Source organism: Arachis duranensis, unplaced genomic scaffold (genome assembly GCF_000817695.3).
Source record: "Arachis duranensis cultivar V14167 unplaced genomic scaffold, aradu.V14167.gnm2.J7QH unplaced_Scaffold_150730, whole genome shotgun sequence".
Classification (NCBI taxonomy): domain Eukaryota; kingdom Viridiplantae; phylum Streptophyta; class Magnoliopsida; order Fabales; family Fabaceae; genus Arachis; species Arachis duranensis.
Genome location: NW_026264125.1, coordinates 1 through 13,476, shown reverse-complemented (window position 1 = coordinate 13,476; position 13,476 = coordinate 1). Strand labels below are relative to the sequence as shown.

The 13,476-nt window shown below is 32.1% G+C and overlaps 1 long non-coding RNA gene across 1 annotated transcript; it reads right to left on the bottom strand.

The window, feature by feature from the left end:
• Positions 1–40: 40 nt before the first annotated feature.
• On the bottom strand, positions 41–13,444 carry LOC127743813 (uncharacterized). The gene is made up of 3 exons (XR_008005155.1): positions 13,314–13,444; positions 1,888–2,113; positions 41–527 (listed from the first exon to the last, which is right to left on the bottom strand). It is a non-coding gene; the product is annotated as an uncharacterized LOC127743813 (long non-coding RNA).
• Positions 13,445–13,476: the final 32 nt, after the last annotated feature.

The following is a 13,476-nucleotide window of genomic DNA, read 5'->3' as shown; positions in this document are numbered from 1 at the left end:
ATCCTAAAACCCTAGAAAACCCTAGAAAATCTTAGAAAACCCTAAAAAACCCTAGAAAATCCTAGAAAACCCTAGAAAACTATAAAAGAAATCCAAAAAACCTAGAAAACCCTTAAAAGTCCTAGAATATCATAAAAACCCTAGAAATCCCTAAAAAATCCTAGAAAATCCTAGAAAACAAAAAAAATCCTAAAAATCCTAAAAACCCTAAAAAACTTAGAAAACCCAAGAAAATCCAAGAAAACCTTAGAGAATTCTAGAAAACTCTAAAAACCCTAGAAAATCCTAAAAAACCCTAGAAAACTCTAGAAAACCTTGAAAACTCTAAAGAATCCTAGAAAACCCTGGAAATTCCTAAAAAACCTAGAAAACCGTAGAAAACCTAAGAAAACCCTAAGAAACCCTACAAAACCATATAAAACCCTAAAAAACCTAAAAAATTCTAAAAACCCTAGAAAACCCTAAAATCCCTAGAAAACCCTAAAATGCCTAAAAACCCTAAAAAATCATGGAAAACCCTAAAAACCCTTGAAAACCCTAAAAACCTTAGAAAACGCTAAAAAACCCTAGAAAATCCTAAAAATCCTAAAAATCATAAAAACACTAAAAAACCCTAGAAAACCCTAGAAAATCCTAGAAAAGCCTAAAAACCTTAGAAAACCATAGGAAATCGTAGAAAACGATAAAAACCCTAGAAAACCCTAGAAAATTCTAAAAAACCCAAGAAAACCCTAAAAATCCTAAAAAATCCAAGAAAACCCTAGATAACACTAGATAACCCAAAAAATCCTAAAAACCCTAAAAAATTCTAGAAAACCCTAAAAACCCTTGAAAACCCTAAAAACCCTAAAAAATCCTAGAAAACCCTAAAAACCGTTGAAAACTCTAAAAAACCCTAAAAATCCTAGATAACCCTAAAAACCTTAGAAAACCCTAATAAATCCTAGAAAACCATAAAAAACCCTAGAAAACCCAAAAACCCTAAAAACCCTAGAACACCCAAGAAAATCCTAAATACCCAAGAAATCCCTAAAAACCCTAGAAATCCATAGGAAATCCTAGAAAACGATAAAAACCCTAGAAAACCCTAAAAAATCCTAGAAAAGCCTAGAAAATCCAAGAAAACCATATAAAAACCCAAAAAAACCTACAAAACAAAAAAAACCTAAAAAAACCCTGAAAAACCCAAGAAATCCCTAAAAACCCTAGAAAACCATAGAAAATCCTAGAAAACCCTAAAAATCCTAGAAAACCCTAAAAAATTCTAAAAATCCCAAGAAAACCCTAAAAAATCCAAGAAAACCCTAGATAACACTAGATAACCCAAAAAATCCTAAAAACCCTAGAAAACATAAAAAACCCTAAAAACCCTAAAAAATCCTAGAAAACCCTAAAAACCGTTGAAAACCCTAGAAAACCCAAGAAAATCCTAGAAAACCCTAGAAAACTCTAAAAGAAATCCAAAAAACCTAGAAAACCCTTAAAAGTCCTAGAATATCATAAAAACCCAAGAAATCCCTAAAAAACCCTAGAAAATCCTAGAAAACTAAAAAAAAAATCCTAAAAATCCTAAAAACCCTAAAAAACTTAGAAAACCCAAGAAAATCCAAGAAAACCTTAGAGAATTCTAGAAAACTCTAAAAACCCTAGAAAATCCTAAAAAACCCTAGAAAATTCTAGAAAACCTTGAAAACTAAAGAATCCTAGAAAACCCTGGAAATTCCTAAAAAACCTAGAAAACCTAAGAAAACCCTAAGAAACCCTACAAAACCATATAAAACCCTAAAAAACCTAGAAAATTCTAAAAACACTAGAAAACCCTAAAATCCCTAGAAAACCCTAAAAAATCATGGAAAACCATAAAAACCCTTGAAAACCCTAAAAAACCCTAGAAAAGCCTAGAAAATCCAATAAAACCATATAAAACCCAAAAAGACCTGGAAAACAAAAAAACCATAAAAAAACCCTGAAAAACCCAAGAAATCCCTAAAAACCATAGAAAACCATAGAAAATCCTAAAACCCTAGAAAACCCTAGAAAATCTTAGAAAACCCTAAAAAACCATAGAAAATCCTAGAAAACCCTAGAAAACTCTAAAAGAAATGCAAAAAACCTAGAAAACCGTAGAAAACCTAAGAAAACCCTAAGAAACCCTACAAAACCATATAAAACCCTAAAAAACCTAGAAAATTCTAAAAACCCTAGAAAACCCTAAAACCCCTAGAAAACCCTAAAATTCCTAAAAACCCTAAAAAATCATGGAAAACCCTAAAATAAATCCTAGAAAATTCTAGAAAAACCATAAAAAACCCTCAAAAATCCTAGAAAAACCCTAGAAAACTTTAAAAACCCTAGAAAACCCTAGAAAAAACCCCTAAAAACACTAAAAAACCCTAGAAAACCCTAGAAAATCCTAGAAAAGCCTAAAAACCTTAGAAAACTCGAGAAAACCCTATAAAATCCTAGAAAACCCTAAAAATCCTAAAAAATCCTAGAAAATCCTAGAAAACCCTAGAAAACCCTAAAAAATCCTAGAAAACCCTAAGAATCCTAAAAAATCCTAGAAAATCCTAGAAAACCCTAGAAAACCCTAAAAAATCCTAGAAAATCCTAGAAAATCATAAAAAATCCAAGAAAACCCTAAAAATCCTCGAAAACCCTAAAATCCCTAAAAACCCTAAAAAATCCTAGAAAACCCTAAAAACCCTTGAAAACCCTAAAAACCTTAGAAAACCCTAATAAACCCTTGAAAACGCTAAAAAACCCTAGAAAACCCAAAAAATATATAAAACGCAAAAAAATCCCAAAAAAACCTAAAAACCCTAGAAAACCCTAAAAACCCTAGAAAACCCTAAAAAACCCTAGAAAAGCCTAAAAACCCCTAAGAACCCCATAGAAAACCCTAGAAAACCCTAGAAACCCTAGAAAATCCTAAAAAACCTAAAAAACCCTAGAAAACCCAAGAAAATCCTAGGAAACTCTAAAAAACCCTAAAAATACTAGAAAACTCTAAAAAACCCTAGGAAACTCTAGAAAACCCTAGAAAACCCTAGAAAACCCTAAAGAATCCTAGAAAACCCTGGAAATTCCTAAAGAATCCTAGAAAATCCTAGAAAACCTAAGAAAACCCTAAAAAACCGTACAAAACCATATAAAACCCTAAAAAACCCTAGAAAATTCTAAAAACTCTAGAAAATCCTAAAATACCCTAAAAAACCGAAGAAAATCCTAAAAACTCTAGAAAACCATAAAAAACCCTAAAAAATCCTAGAAAACCCTAGAAACCCTAAAAACCCTAGAAAACCTTAGAAAACACTAAAAACCCTAGAAAACCCTAAAAAACCCTAGAAAACCCTTAAAACCTTAGAAAAACCTATAAAACCCTAGAAATCCGTAGAAAACCTGAGAAACCCCAAGAAAACACTAGAAAACCCTAGAATCCCAAACATACCCTAAAAACACTAAAAAACCCTAGAATCCATAAAACCCTAGAAAACCCAAGAAAACACTAAAACCCTAGAAAACCCTAAAAAACCCAAGAAAAACCTAAAAACCCTAAAAACACTAGAAAACTGTAAAAAACCCTAGAGAATCCTAAAACCCAAGAAAACCCTAAAAACCCTAGAAAATCCTAAAAAAAACCCTAGATAACCCTATATAACCCTAGAAAACCCTAGAAACCCTAGAAAACCCTAAAAATCCTAGAAAACCCTAAAAATCCTAGAAAATCCTAAAAAATCCAGGAAAAGGAAAACCCTAGAAAATTCAAGAAAACCCTAAAAACCATAAAAAACCCTAAAAAATCCTAGAAAACCCTAGATAACCCTAGACAACCCAACAAACCCTAGAAAACCCTAAAAACCCTTAGAAAACCCTAGAAAATCCTAAAAAACCCAAGAAAACCCTAAAGACCCAAAAAACCCTAGAAAAACCTAAAAACCCTAAAAACACTGGAAAACCCTAAAAACCCTTGAAAACCCTAAAAAACCCAAAAAAAATCCAAAAATCCTAGAAAACCATAGAAAATCCTAAAACCCTAGAAAATCCTAAAAACCTTAGAAAATCCTAGAAAATCCTAAAAAACCCTAAAAAACCCTAGATAACCCGAGATAACCCTAAAATACCCTAAAAATCCTAGATAACCCAAAAACCCTAAAAACCCTAGAAAAGCCTAAAAAAACCCTACAAAACCCTAGAAAACCCTAAAAAACCCTAGAAATCCCTAGAAAACCCTAAAAAACCCAAGAAAATCCTAGAATACCCCTAAAAAATCATAGAAAATCCTAAAACCTTAGAAAATCCTAGAAAACCCTAAAAAACTCTAAAAAACCCGAAAAATCTAGAAAACCGTTAAAAATCCTAGAAGATTCTAAAATACCCTAAAAACCCTAGAAAACCCTAAAAATCCTAGAAAACCCTAGAAATCATAAAAACCCTAGAAAACCCCAAAAATCCTAGAAAACCCTAAAAACTCCTAAAAAACCCTTAGAACCCTAGAAAACCCTATAAAACCTAGAAAACCCTAGAACCCTAAAAAACCCTAGAAAAGTATAAAAACCTTAGAAAATCCTAAAAACCCTAAAAACACTAGAAAACCCTAAAAACCCTTGAAAACCCTAAAAAACCCAAAAAATCCTAAAAACCCTGGAACACCCTAGAAAACCTTAAAAACCCAAGAAATCCCTAAAAATCCTAGAAAACCATAGAAAATCCTAAAACCCTAGAAAACCCTAAAAACCTTAGAAAATCCTAGATAACCCTAGATAACCCTAAAAATCCTAGTAAACCCTAAAAACCCTAAAAATATTAGAAAAGCCTAAAAAACCCTAGAAAACCCCTGAAAACCCTAAAAAATCCTAGAAAACTCTAGAAAACCCTAAAAAACCTGGAAAATCCTAGAAAACCCTAGAAACCCTAGAAAACCCTAGAAAATCCTAAAAAGCCCAAGAAAACCCTAAAAACCCTAGAAAACCCTAAAAACCTAAAAAATCCTAGAAAATCCTAAAAACCCTTGAAAACCCAAGAAAACCCTAAAAATCCTAGAAAACTTTAAAAACCTTAGAAAACCCTAATAAAACCCTAGAAAACCCAAAAAAACCATATAAAACCCTAAAAAATACTAGAAAACAAAAAAAAACCTAAAAACCCTAGAAAACCCTAAAAATCCCTAAAAACCTTAGAAAACCTTAGAAAATCCTAAAACCCTAGAAAACTCTAAATACCCTAGAAAACCCTAGAAAATCCTAAAAAACCCTAGAAAACCCTAGATAACCCTAGATAACACAAGAAAACCCTAAAATACCCTAAAAATCCTAGAAAACTCTAAAAAATCCTAAAAAACCCTGGAAACCCTAAAAAATCCTAGAAAAACCTAAAAATCCTAAAAAACCCTAGAAAAACCTAAAAACACTAGAAAACTGTAGAAAACCATATAAAACACTAAAATACCCTAAAAAACCCAAGAAAACCCTAAGAACTCCTAAAAAACCCTAGAAAACCCTAAAAAACCCTAGAAAACCCTAAAAAATCATTAAAAACCCTAGAAAATCCTAAAAACCCTAGAAAGTCCTAGAATACCCTAAAAACCCTAGAAACCCCTAGAAAACTCTAGAAAACACTAGAAAATCTTAAAAAACCCAAGAAAATCATAAAAACCATAGAAAACCCTAAAAACCCTAAAAAATCCTAGAAAACCCTAAAAACCCTTGAAAATCCTACAAAACTCTAAAAATCCTAGAAAACCGTAAAAACCTTAGAAAACCCTAATAAACCCTAGAAAACGCTAAAAAAAACCTAAAACCCTTGAAAACCCTAAAAATCCCTAAAACCCCTAGAAAACCATAGAAAATCCTAAAACCCTAGAAAACCCTAAAAACCCTAGAAAACCCTAGAAAATCCTAAAAAACCCTAGAAAACCTTAGATAATCCTAGATAACACAAGAAAACCCTAAAATACCATAAAAACACTAGAAAACCCTAAAAAATCCTACAAAACCCTAGAAACCCTAAAAACCCTAGAAAATCCTAAAAACCCTAGAAAATCCTAAAAAATCCTACAAAACCCTAGAAACCCTAAAAACCCTTGAAAACCCTAGAAGACCCTAAAAATCCTAGATAACCCTAAAAACCTTAGAAAACCATAATAAATCCTAGAAAACCCTAAAAAACCCTAGAAAACCCAAAAAAAACCATATAAAACCCAAAAAAATCCTAGAAAACCAAAAAAACCTAAAAAACCCAAGAAAACCCAAAAATCCTAGAACACCCTAGAAAACCCTAGAAAACCCTTAAAACCCAAGAAATCCCTAAATGCCCAAGAAATCCCTAAAAACCCTAGAAAACCTTTAAAACCCAAGAAATCCCTAAAGACCCTAGAAAACCATAGAAAATCCTAAATCCCTAGAAAACCCTAAAAACCTTAGAAAATCCTAGAAAATCCTAAAAGACCCTAAAAATCCTAGAAAACCCTAAAATACCCTAAAAACCTTAGAAAACGCTAAAAACACTTAAAACCCTAGAAAACCCTAAAACCCTATAAAACCCTAAAAAACCCTAGAAAACGCTAAAAAATCCTTGAAAACCCTAGAAAACCCTAAAAACCCTAGAAAATCCTAGAATACGTTAAAAACCCTAGAAAACCCTAGAAAATCCTAGAATACCCTAAAAAACCTAGAAACCCCCTAGAAAACCCTAGAAAACACTAGAAAATCCTAAAAACCCAAGAAAACCCTAGAAAACCCTGAAAACACTAAGAAAATCCTAAAAACCCTTGAAAATCCTAAAAAACCCTAAAAATTCTAGAAAACTGCAAAAACCTTAGAAAATCCTAATAAACCCTAGAAAACGCTAAAAAACCTAGAAAATCCTAGAAAACCCAAAAAAGCCATATAAATCCCTAAAACCCCTAGAAAACAAAAAAAAACCTAAAAACCCTAGAAAATCTTAAAAATCCCTAAAACCCCTAGAAAACCATAGAAAATCCTAAAACTCTAGAAAACCCTAAAAACTCTAGAAAACCTTAGAAAATCCTAAAAAACCCTAGAAAACCCTAGATAACCCTAGATAATACAAGAAAACTCTAAAATACCCTAAAAATACTAGAAAACCCTAAAAAATCCTACAAAACCCTAGAAACCCTAAAAACCCTAGAAAACCCAAGAAAACCCTAAAAACCCAAAAAAACCCTAGAAAATCCTAGAAAACCCAAGAAAACTCTAAAAAAAACCCGAAAAATCTAGAAAACCCTTAAAAATCCTAAAAGATCCTAAAAACCCTAGAAATCCCTAAAAAAGTCTACAATACCCTAGAAAACTAAAAAAAATCCTAAAAACCCTAAAATACCTTAAAAACCCTAAAAACCCTAGAAAACCCTAGATATTCTTAAAAACCCTAGAAAATCCTAAAAACCCTAAAAACACTAGAAAACCCTAAAAAACCTTGAAAACCCTAAAAAACCCAAAAAATCCTAAAAACCATATAACACCCTAGAAAACCTTAAAAACCCAAGAAATCACTAAAAACCCTAGATATAGAAAATCCTAAAACCCTAGAAAACCCTAAAAACCTTAGAAAATCCTAGAAAATCCCAAAAACACTAAAAACACTAGAAAAACCCTAGAAAACCTAGAAAACCCTAAAACCCTAGAAAACCCTAGAAAACCCTAAAAAATCCAACAAAACTCTAGAAACCCTAGAAAATCCTAGAATACCTTAAAAACCCTAGAAAATCCTAGAACACCCTAAAAAACCTAGAAACCTCTAGAAACCCTAGAAAACACTTGAAAATCCTGAAAAACCCCAGAAAACCCAAAAACCCTAAAAAATCCTAGAAAATCCTAAAAACCCTTGAAAATCCCAAAAAACCCTAAAAATTCTAGAAAACCGTAAAAACCTTAGAAAAATCTAATAAACCCTAGAAAACGCTAAAAAAACCTAAAAACCCTTAAAAACCCTAAAAAATCCCTAAAACCCCTAGAAAACCATAGAAAATCTTAAAACCCTAGAAAACCCTAAAAACCCTAGAAAATCCTAAAAAACCCTAGAAAACCCTAGATAACCCTAGATAACACAAGAAAACCCTAAAATACCCTAAAAACACTAGAAAACCCTAAACAATCCTACAAAACCCTAGAAACCCTAGAAACCCTAGAAAACCCAAGAAAACCCTAAAAACTCTAGAAAACAATAGAAATCTCTAAAAAAACCCGAAAAATCTAGAAAACCCTTAAAAATCCTAAAAGATCCTAAAAATCCTAAAAATCCCTAAAAAATCCTAGAAAATCCTAGAAAACCCAAAAAAATCCTAAAAACCCTAAAATACCCTAAAAACCCTAGAAAACCCTAAAAACCCTAAAAAATCCTAGAAAACCCTAGAAACCTAAAAACCCTAGAAAACCTTCTAAAACCCTAAAAACCTTAGAAAACCCTAGAAAACCCTAAAAAACCCTAGAAATCCCTTAAAACGCTAGAAAAACCTATAAAACCCTAGAAAACCCTAAAAACCCTTGAAAATCCTAGAATACCTTAAAAACCCTAGAAAATCCTAGAATACCCTAAAAAACCTGGAAACCCCTAGAAAACACTAGAAAACACTAGAAAATTCTAAAAAACCCAAGAAAACCCTGAAAACCCTGAAAACCCTAAAAAATCCTAGAAAACCCTAAAAACCCTTGAAAATCCTAAAAAACCCGAAAAATCCTAGAAAACTGTAAAAACCTTAGAAAACTCTAATAAAACCTAGAAAACGCTAAAAACCCTAGATAGCCCTAGATAACACTAGAAAACCCTAGAAAATCCTAAAAAACCCTAGAAAATCCTAGATAACGCTAGATAACACAAGAAAACCCTAAAATACCCTAAAAACACTAGAAAACCCTAAAAAATCCTACAAAACCCTAGAAACCCTAAAAACCCTAGAAAACCCAAGAAAACCCTAAAAACACTAAAAAACCCCTAGAAAACTCTAGAAAACCCTAGAAAACACGAAAAAAACCCAAAAAATCTAGAAAACCCTTAAAAATCCTAAAAGATCCTAAAAACCCTAGAAATCCCTAAAAGAGCCTAGAAAATCCTAGAAAACTCAAAAAAAATCCTAAAACACTAAAATACCCTAAAAACCCTAGAAAACCCTAAAAACCCTAAAAAATCCTAGAAAATCCTAGAAACCCTAAAAACCCTAGAAAATTCTAGAAAACCCTAAAAACCCTAGAAAAAGCTATAAAACCCTAGAAAACCCTAGAAAATCTTAAAAACTCTAAAAACCCTAGAAAATCCAAGAAAATCCTAAGAACCCTAAAAATACTAGAAAACCCTAAAAATCCTTGAAAACCTTATAAAACCCAAAAAATCCTAAAAACCCTAGAACACCCTAGAAAACCTTAAAAACCCAAGAAATCCATAAAAACCCTAGAAAATCCTAGAAAATCCTAAAAAACCCTAGAAAACCCTACATAACCCTAGATAACTCTAAAATACACTAAAAACCCTAGAAAACCTAAAAACACAAAAAACCCTAGAAAAGCCTAAAAAACCCTAGAAAACCCTAGAAACCCTAGAAAATCCGAAAAACCTAAAAAACCCTAGAAACCCCTAGAAAACTCTAGAAAACACTAGAAAATCCTAAAAAACCCAAAAAAATCATAAAAACCCTAGAAAACCCTAAAAACCCTAAAAAATCCTAGAAAACCCTAAAAACCCTTGAAAATCCTAAAAAACCCTAAAAATCCTAGAAAACCGTAAAAACCTTAGAAAAGCCTAATAAACCCTAGAAAACGCTAAAAAAAACCTAAAAACCCTTGAACACCCTAAAAATCCCTAAAACCCCTAGAAAACCATAGAAAATCCTAAAACCCTAGAAAACCCTAAAAACCCAAGAAAACCCTAGAAAATCCTAAAAAACCCTAGAAAACCCTAGATAATCCTAGATAACACAAGAAAACCCTAAAATACCATAAAACGCTAGAAAATCCTAAAAAATCCTACAAAACTCTAGAAACCCTAAAAACCCTTGAAAACCCTAGAAAACCCTAAAAATCCTAGATAACCCAAAAAACCTTAGAAAACCCTAATATACCCTAGAAAACCCTAAAAAACCCAAAAAAATATATAAAACCCAAAAAAATCCTAGAAAACCAAAAAAACCTAAAAAACCCTAGAAAATCCAAAAACCCTAAAAATCCTAGAACACCCTAGAAAACCCTAAATGCCCAAGAAATCCCTAAAAACCCTAGAAATCCATAGAAAATCCAAAAACACTAGTAAACCCTAGAAAACGATAAAAACTAGAAAACCCTAAAAAACCCTAGAAAAGCCTAGAAAACCCAAAAAAACCATATAAAATCCAAAAAAAACCCTGGAAAACCAAGAAAACATTAAAAAACCCTAGAAAACCATAGAAATGATAAAACCCTAGAAAACCCTAGAAAATCCTAGAAAACTCTAAAAAAACCCGAAAAATCTAGAAAACCCTTAAAAATCCTAAAAGATCCTAAAAACCCTAGAAATCCCTAAAAAACCCTAGAAAATCCTAGAAAACTAAAAAAAATCCTAAAAACCCTAAAAACCCTAGAAAACTCTAAAAACCCTAAAAAATCTTAGAAAACCCTAGAAACTCTAAAAACCCTAGAAAACCTTCTAAAACCCTAAAAACCTTAGAAAACCCTAGCAAACCCTTAAAACCCTAGAAAAACCTATAAAATCCTAGAAAACCCTAGAAAATCTTAAAACCCTAAAAACCCTAGAAAACCCTAGAAAAATCCTAAAAACCCTAAAAACACTAGAAAAAACTAAAAACCCAAGAAATCCTAAAAACCCTAGAACACCCTAGAAAACCATAAAAACCCAAGAAATCCCTAAAAACCCAAGAAAACCATAGAAAATCCTAAAACCCTAGAAAACCCTAAAAACCTTAGAAAATCCTAGAAAATCCTAAAAAACCCTAGAAAACCCTAGATAACCCTAAAATACCCTAAAAACCCTAGAAAACCTAAAAACACTAAAAGAAAAGCTTTAAAAACCCTAAAAAACCCAAGAAAACCCTAGAAAATCATAGAAACCCAAGAAAACCCTAAAATCCTAAAAAATCCTAGAAAACCCTAAAAAATCCTTGAAAACCCTAGAAAACCCTAAAAACCCTAGAAAATCCTAGAATACCTTAAAAGAAAACCCTAGAGAATCCTAGAAAACCCTAAAAAACCCAGAAAACCCTAGAAAACTCTAAAAAAATCCGAAAAATCTAGAAAACCCTTAAAATCCTAGAAGATCCTAAAAACCCTAGAAATCCCTAAAAAACCCTAGAAAATAATAGAAAACTCAAAAAAATCCTAAAAACCCTAAAATACCCTAAAAACCCTAGAAAACCCTAAAAAATCCTAGAAAACCCTAGAAACCCTAAAAACAATAGAAAACCTTAGAAAACCCTAAAAACCCTAGAAAACCCTAGAAAACCCTTAAAACTCTAGAAAAACCTATAAAACCCTAGAAAACCCTAAAAACCCTAAAAACCCTAGAAAACCCAAGAAAATCCTAAAAATCCTAAAAACACTAGAAAACCCTAAAAAACCCAAAAAATCCTAAAAACCCTAGAACACCCTAGAAAACCTTAAAAACCCAAGAAATCCCTAAAAACCTTAGAAAACCCAAAAAAACCTTAGATAACCCTAAAATACCCTAAAACCCTTGAAACCCCTAAAAACCCTAGAAAAGTCTAAAATATCCTAAAAAACCCTAGAAAATCCTAGAAAACTCTAGAAACCCAAGAAAACCCAAAAAATCCTAGAAAACCCTAGAAAACTCTTGAAAACCATAGAAAATCCTAAAATACCCTAAAAACCCTAGAAAATCCGAAAAACCCTAAAAATCCTAGAAAACCCTAAAAACCTTAGAAAACCCAAGAAAATCCTAGAAAACCCTAGAAAATCCTAAAAAACCCAAGAAACCCTAAAAACCCTAAAAAATCCTAGAAAACCCTAAAAACCCTTGAAAACCCTAAAAAACCTAAAAATCCTAGAAAACCGTAAAAACCTTAGAAAATCCTAATAAACCCTAGAAAACGCTAAAAAACCCTAGAAAACCCTAGAATACCCAAAAAACCATATAAAACCCTAAAAAACCCTAGAAAACAAAAAAAAAAACCTAAAAACCATAGAAAACCCTAAAAAACCTAAAAACCCTAAAAACACTAAAAATCCTAGAAAAGCTTTAAAAACCCTAAAAAACCCTAGAAAACCCTAGAAACCCTAGAAAATCCTAAAACCCTAAAAAACACTAGAAAACCCTAAAAAATCTTAGAAAACCATAAAAAATCCTAGAAAACCCTAAACCCTAAACCCTAAACCCTAGAAAACCCTAGAAACCCTAGAAAATCCTAAAATCCTAAAAAACCCTAGAAAACCCTAAAAAATCCTAAAAAACCCTAGAAAACCCTAAAAACGCTAGAAAAGCCTAAAAACCCTAGAGAACCCTAGAAAACCCTAGAAACCCTAGAAAACCCTAAAAAAACGTAGAATACCCTAGAAAATCCTTGAAAACCCTAAAAACCTTAGAAAACCCTAGAAAAACCTAAAAACACTAGAAAACTGTACAAATCCCTAAAAATCCTAGAAAACCCTAAAAACCCTAGAAAATCCTAAAAAAACCCTAGGAAATTCTAAAAAACCCAAGAAAACCCTAAAAACACTAAAAAATCCTAAAAAATCCTAGAAAAGCCTAGATAACCCTAGACAACCCAAAAAACCCTAGAAAACCCTAAAAAATCCTAGAAAACCCTAAAACTCCTAGAAAACCCTAAAAACCCTAGAAAACCCTAGAAAATTCTAAAAAACCCAAGAAAACCCTAAAAACCCTAAAAAACCCTAAAAAATCCAAGAAAACCCTAGATAACACTAGATAACCCAAAAACCCTAGCTAGAAAACCGTAAAAAACCCTAGAAAACCCAAAAACCCTAAAAACCCTAGAACACCCTAGAAAACCCTAAATACCCATGAAATCCCTAAAAACCCTAGAAATCCATAGGAAATCCTAGAAAACGATAAAAACCCTAGAAAACCCTAAAAAATCCTAGAAAAGCCTAGAAAATCCAATAAAACCATATAAAACCCAAAACAACCTGGAAAACAAAAAAAACCTAAAAAAACCCTGAAAACCCCAAGAAATCCCTCCCAGAAAACTAAAGAAACCAAGAAATCCCAAAAAACCCTAGAAAACCATAGAAAATCCTAAAACCCTAGAAAACCCTAGAAAATCTTAGAAAACCCTAAAAAACTCTAGAAAATCCTAGAAAACCTTAGAAAACTCTAAAAGAAATCCAAAAAACCTAGAAAACCCTTAAAAGTCCTAGAATATCATAAAAACCCTAGAAATCCCTAAAAAACCCTAGAAAATCCTAGAAAACTAATAAAAAATCCTAAAAATCCTAAAAACCCTAAAAAACTTAGAAAACCCAAGAAAATCCAAGAAAATCCTAGAGAGTTCTAGAA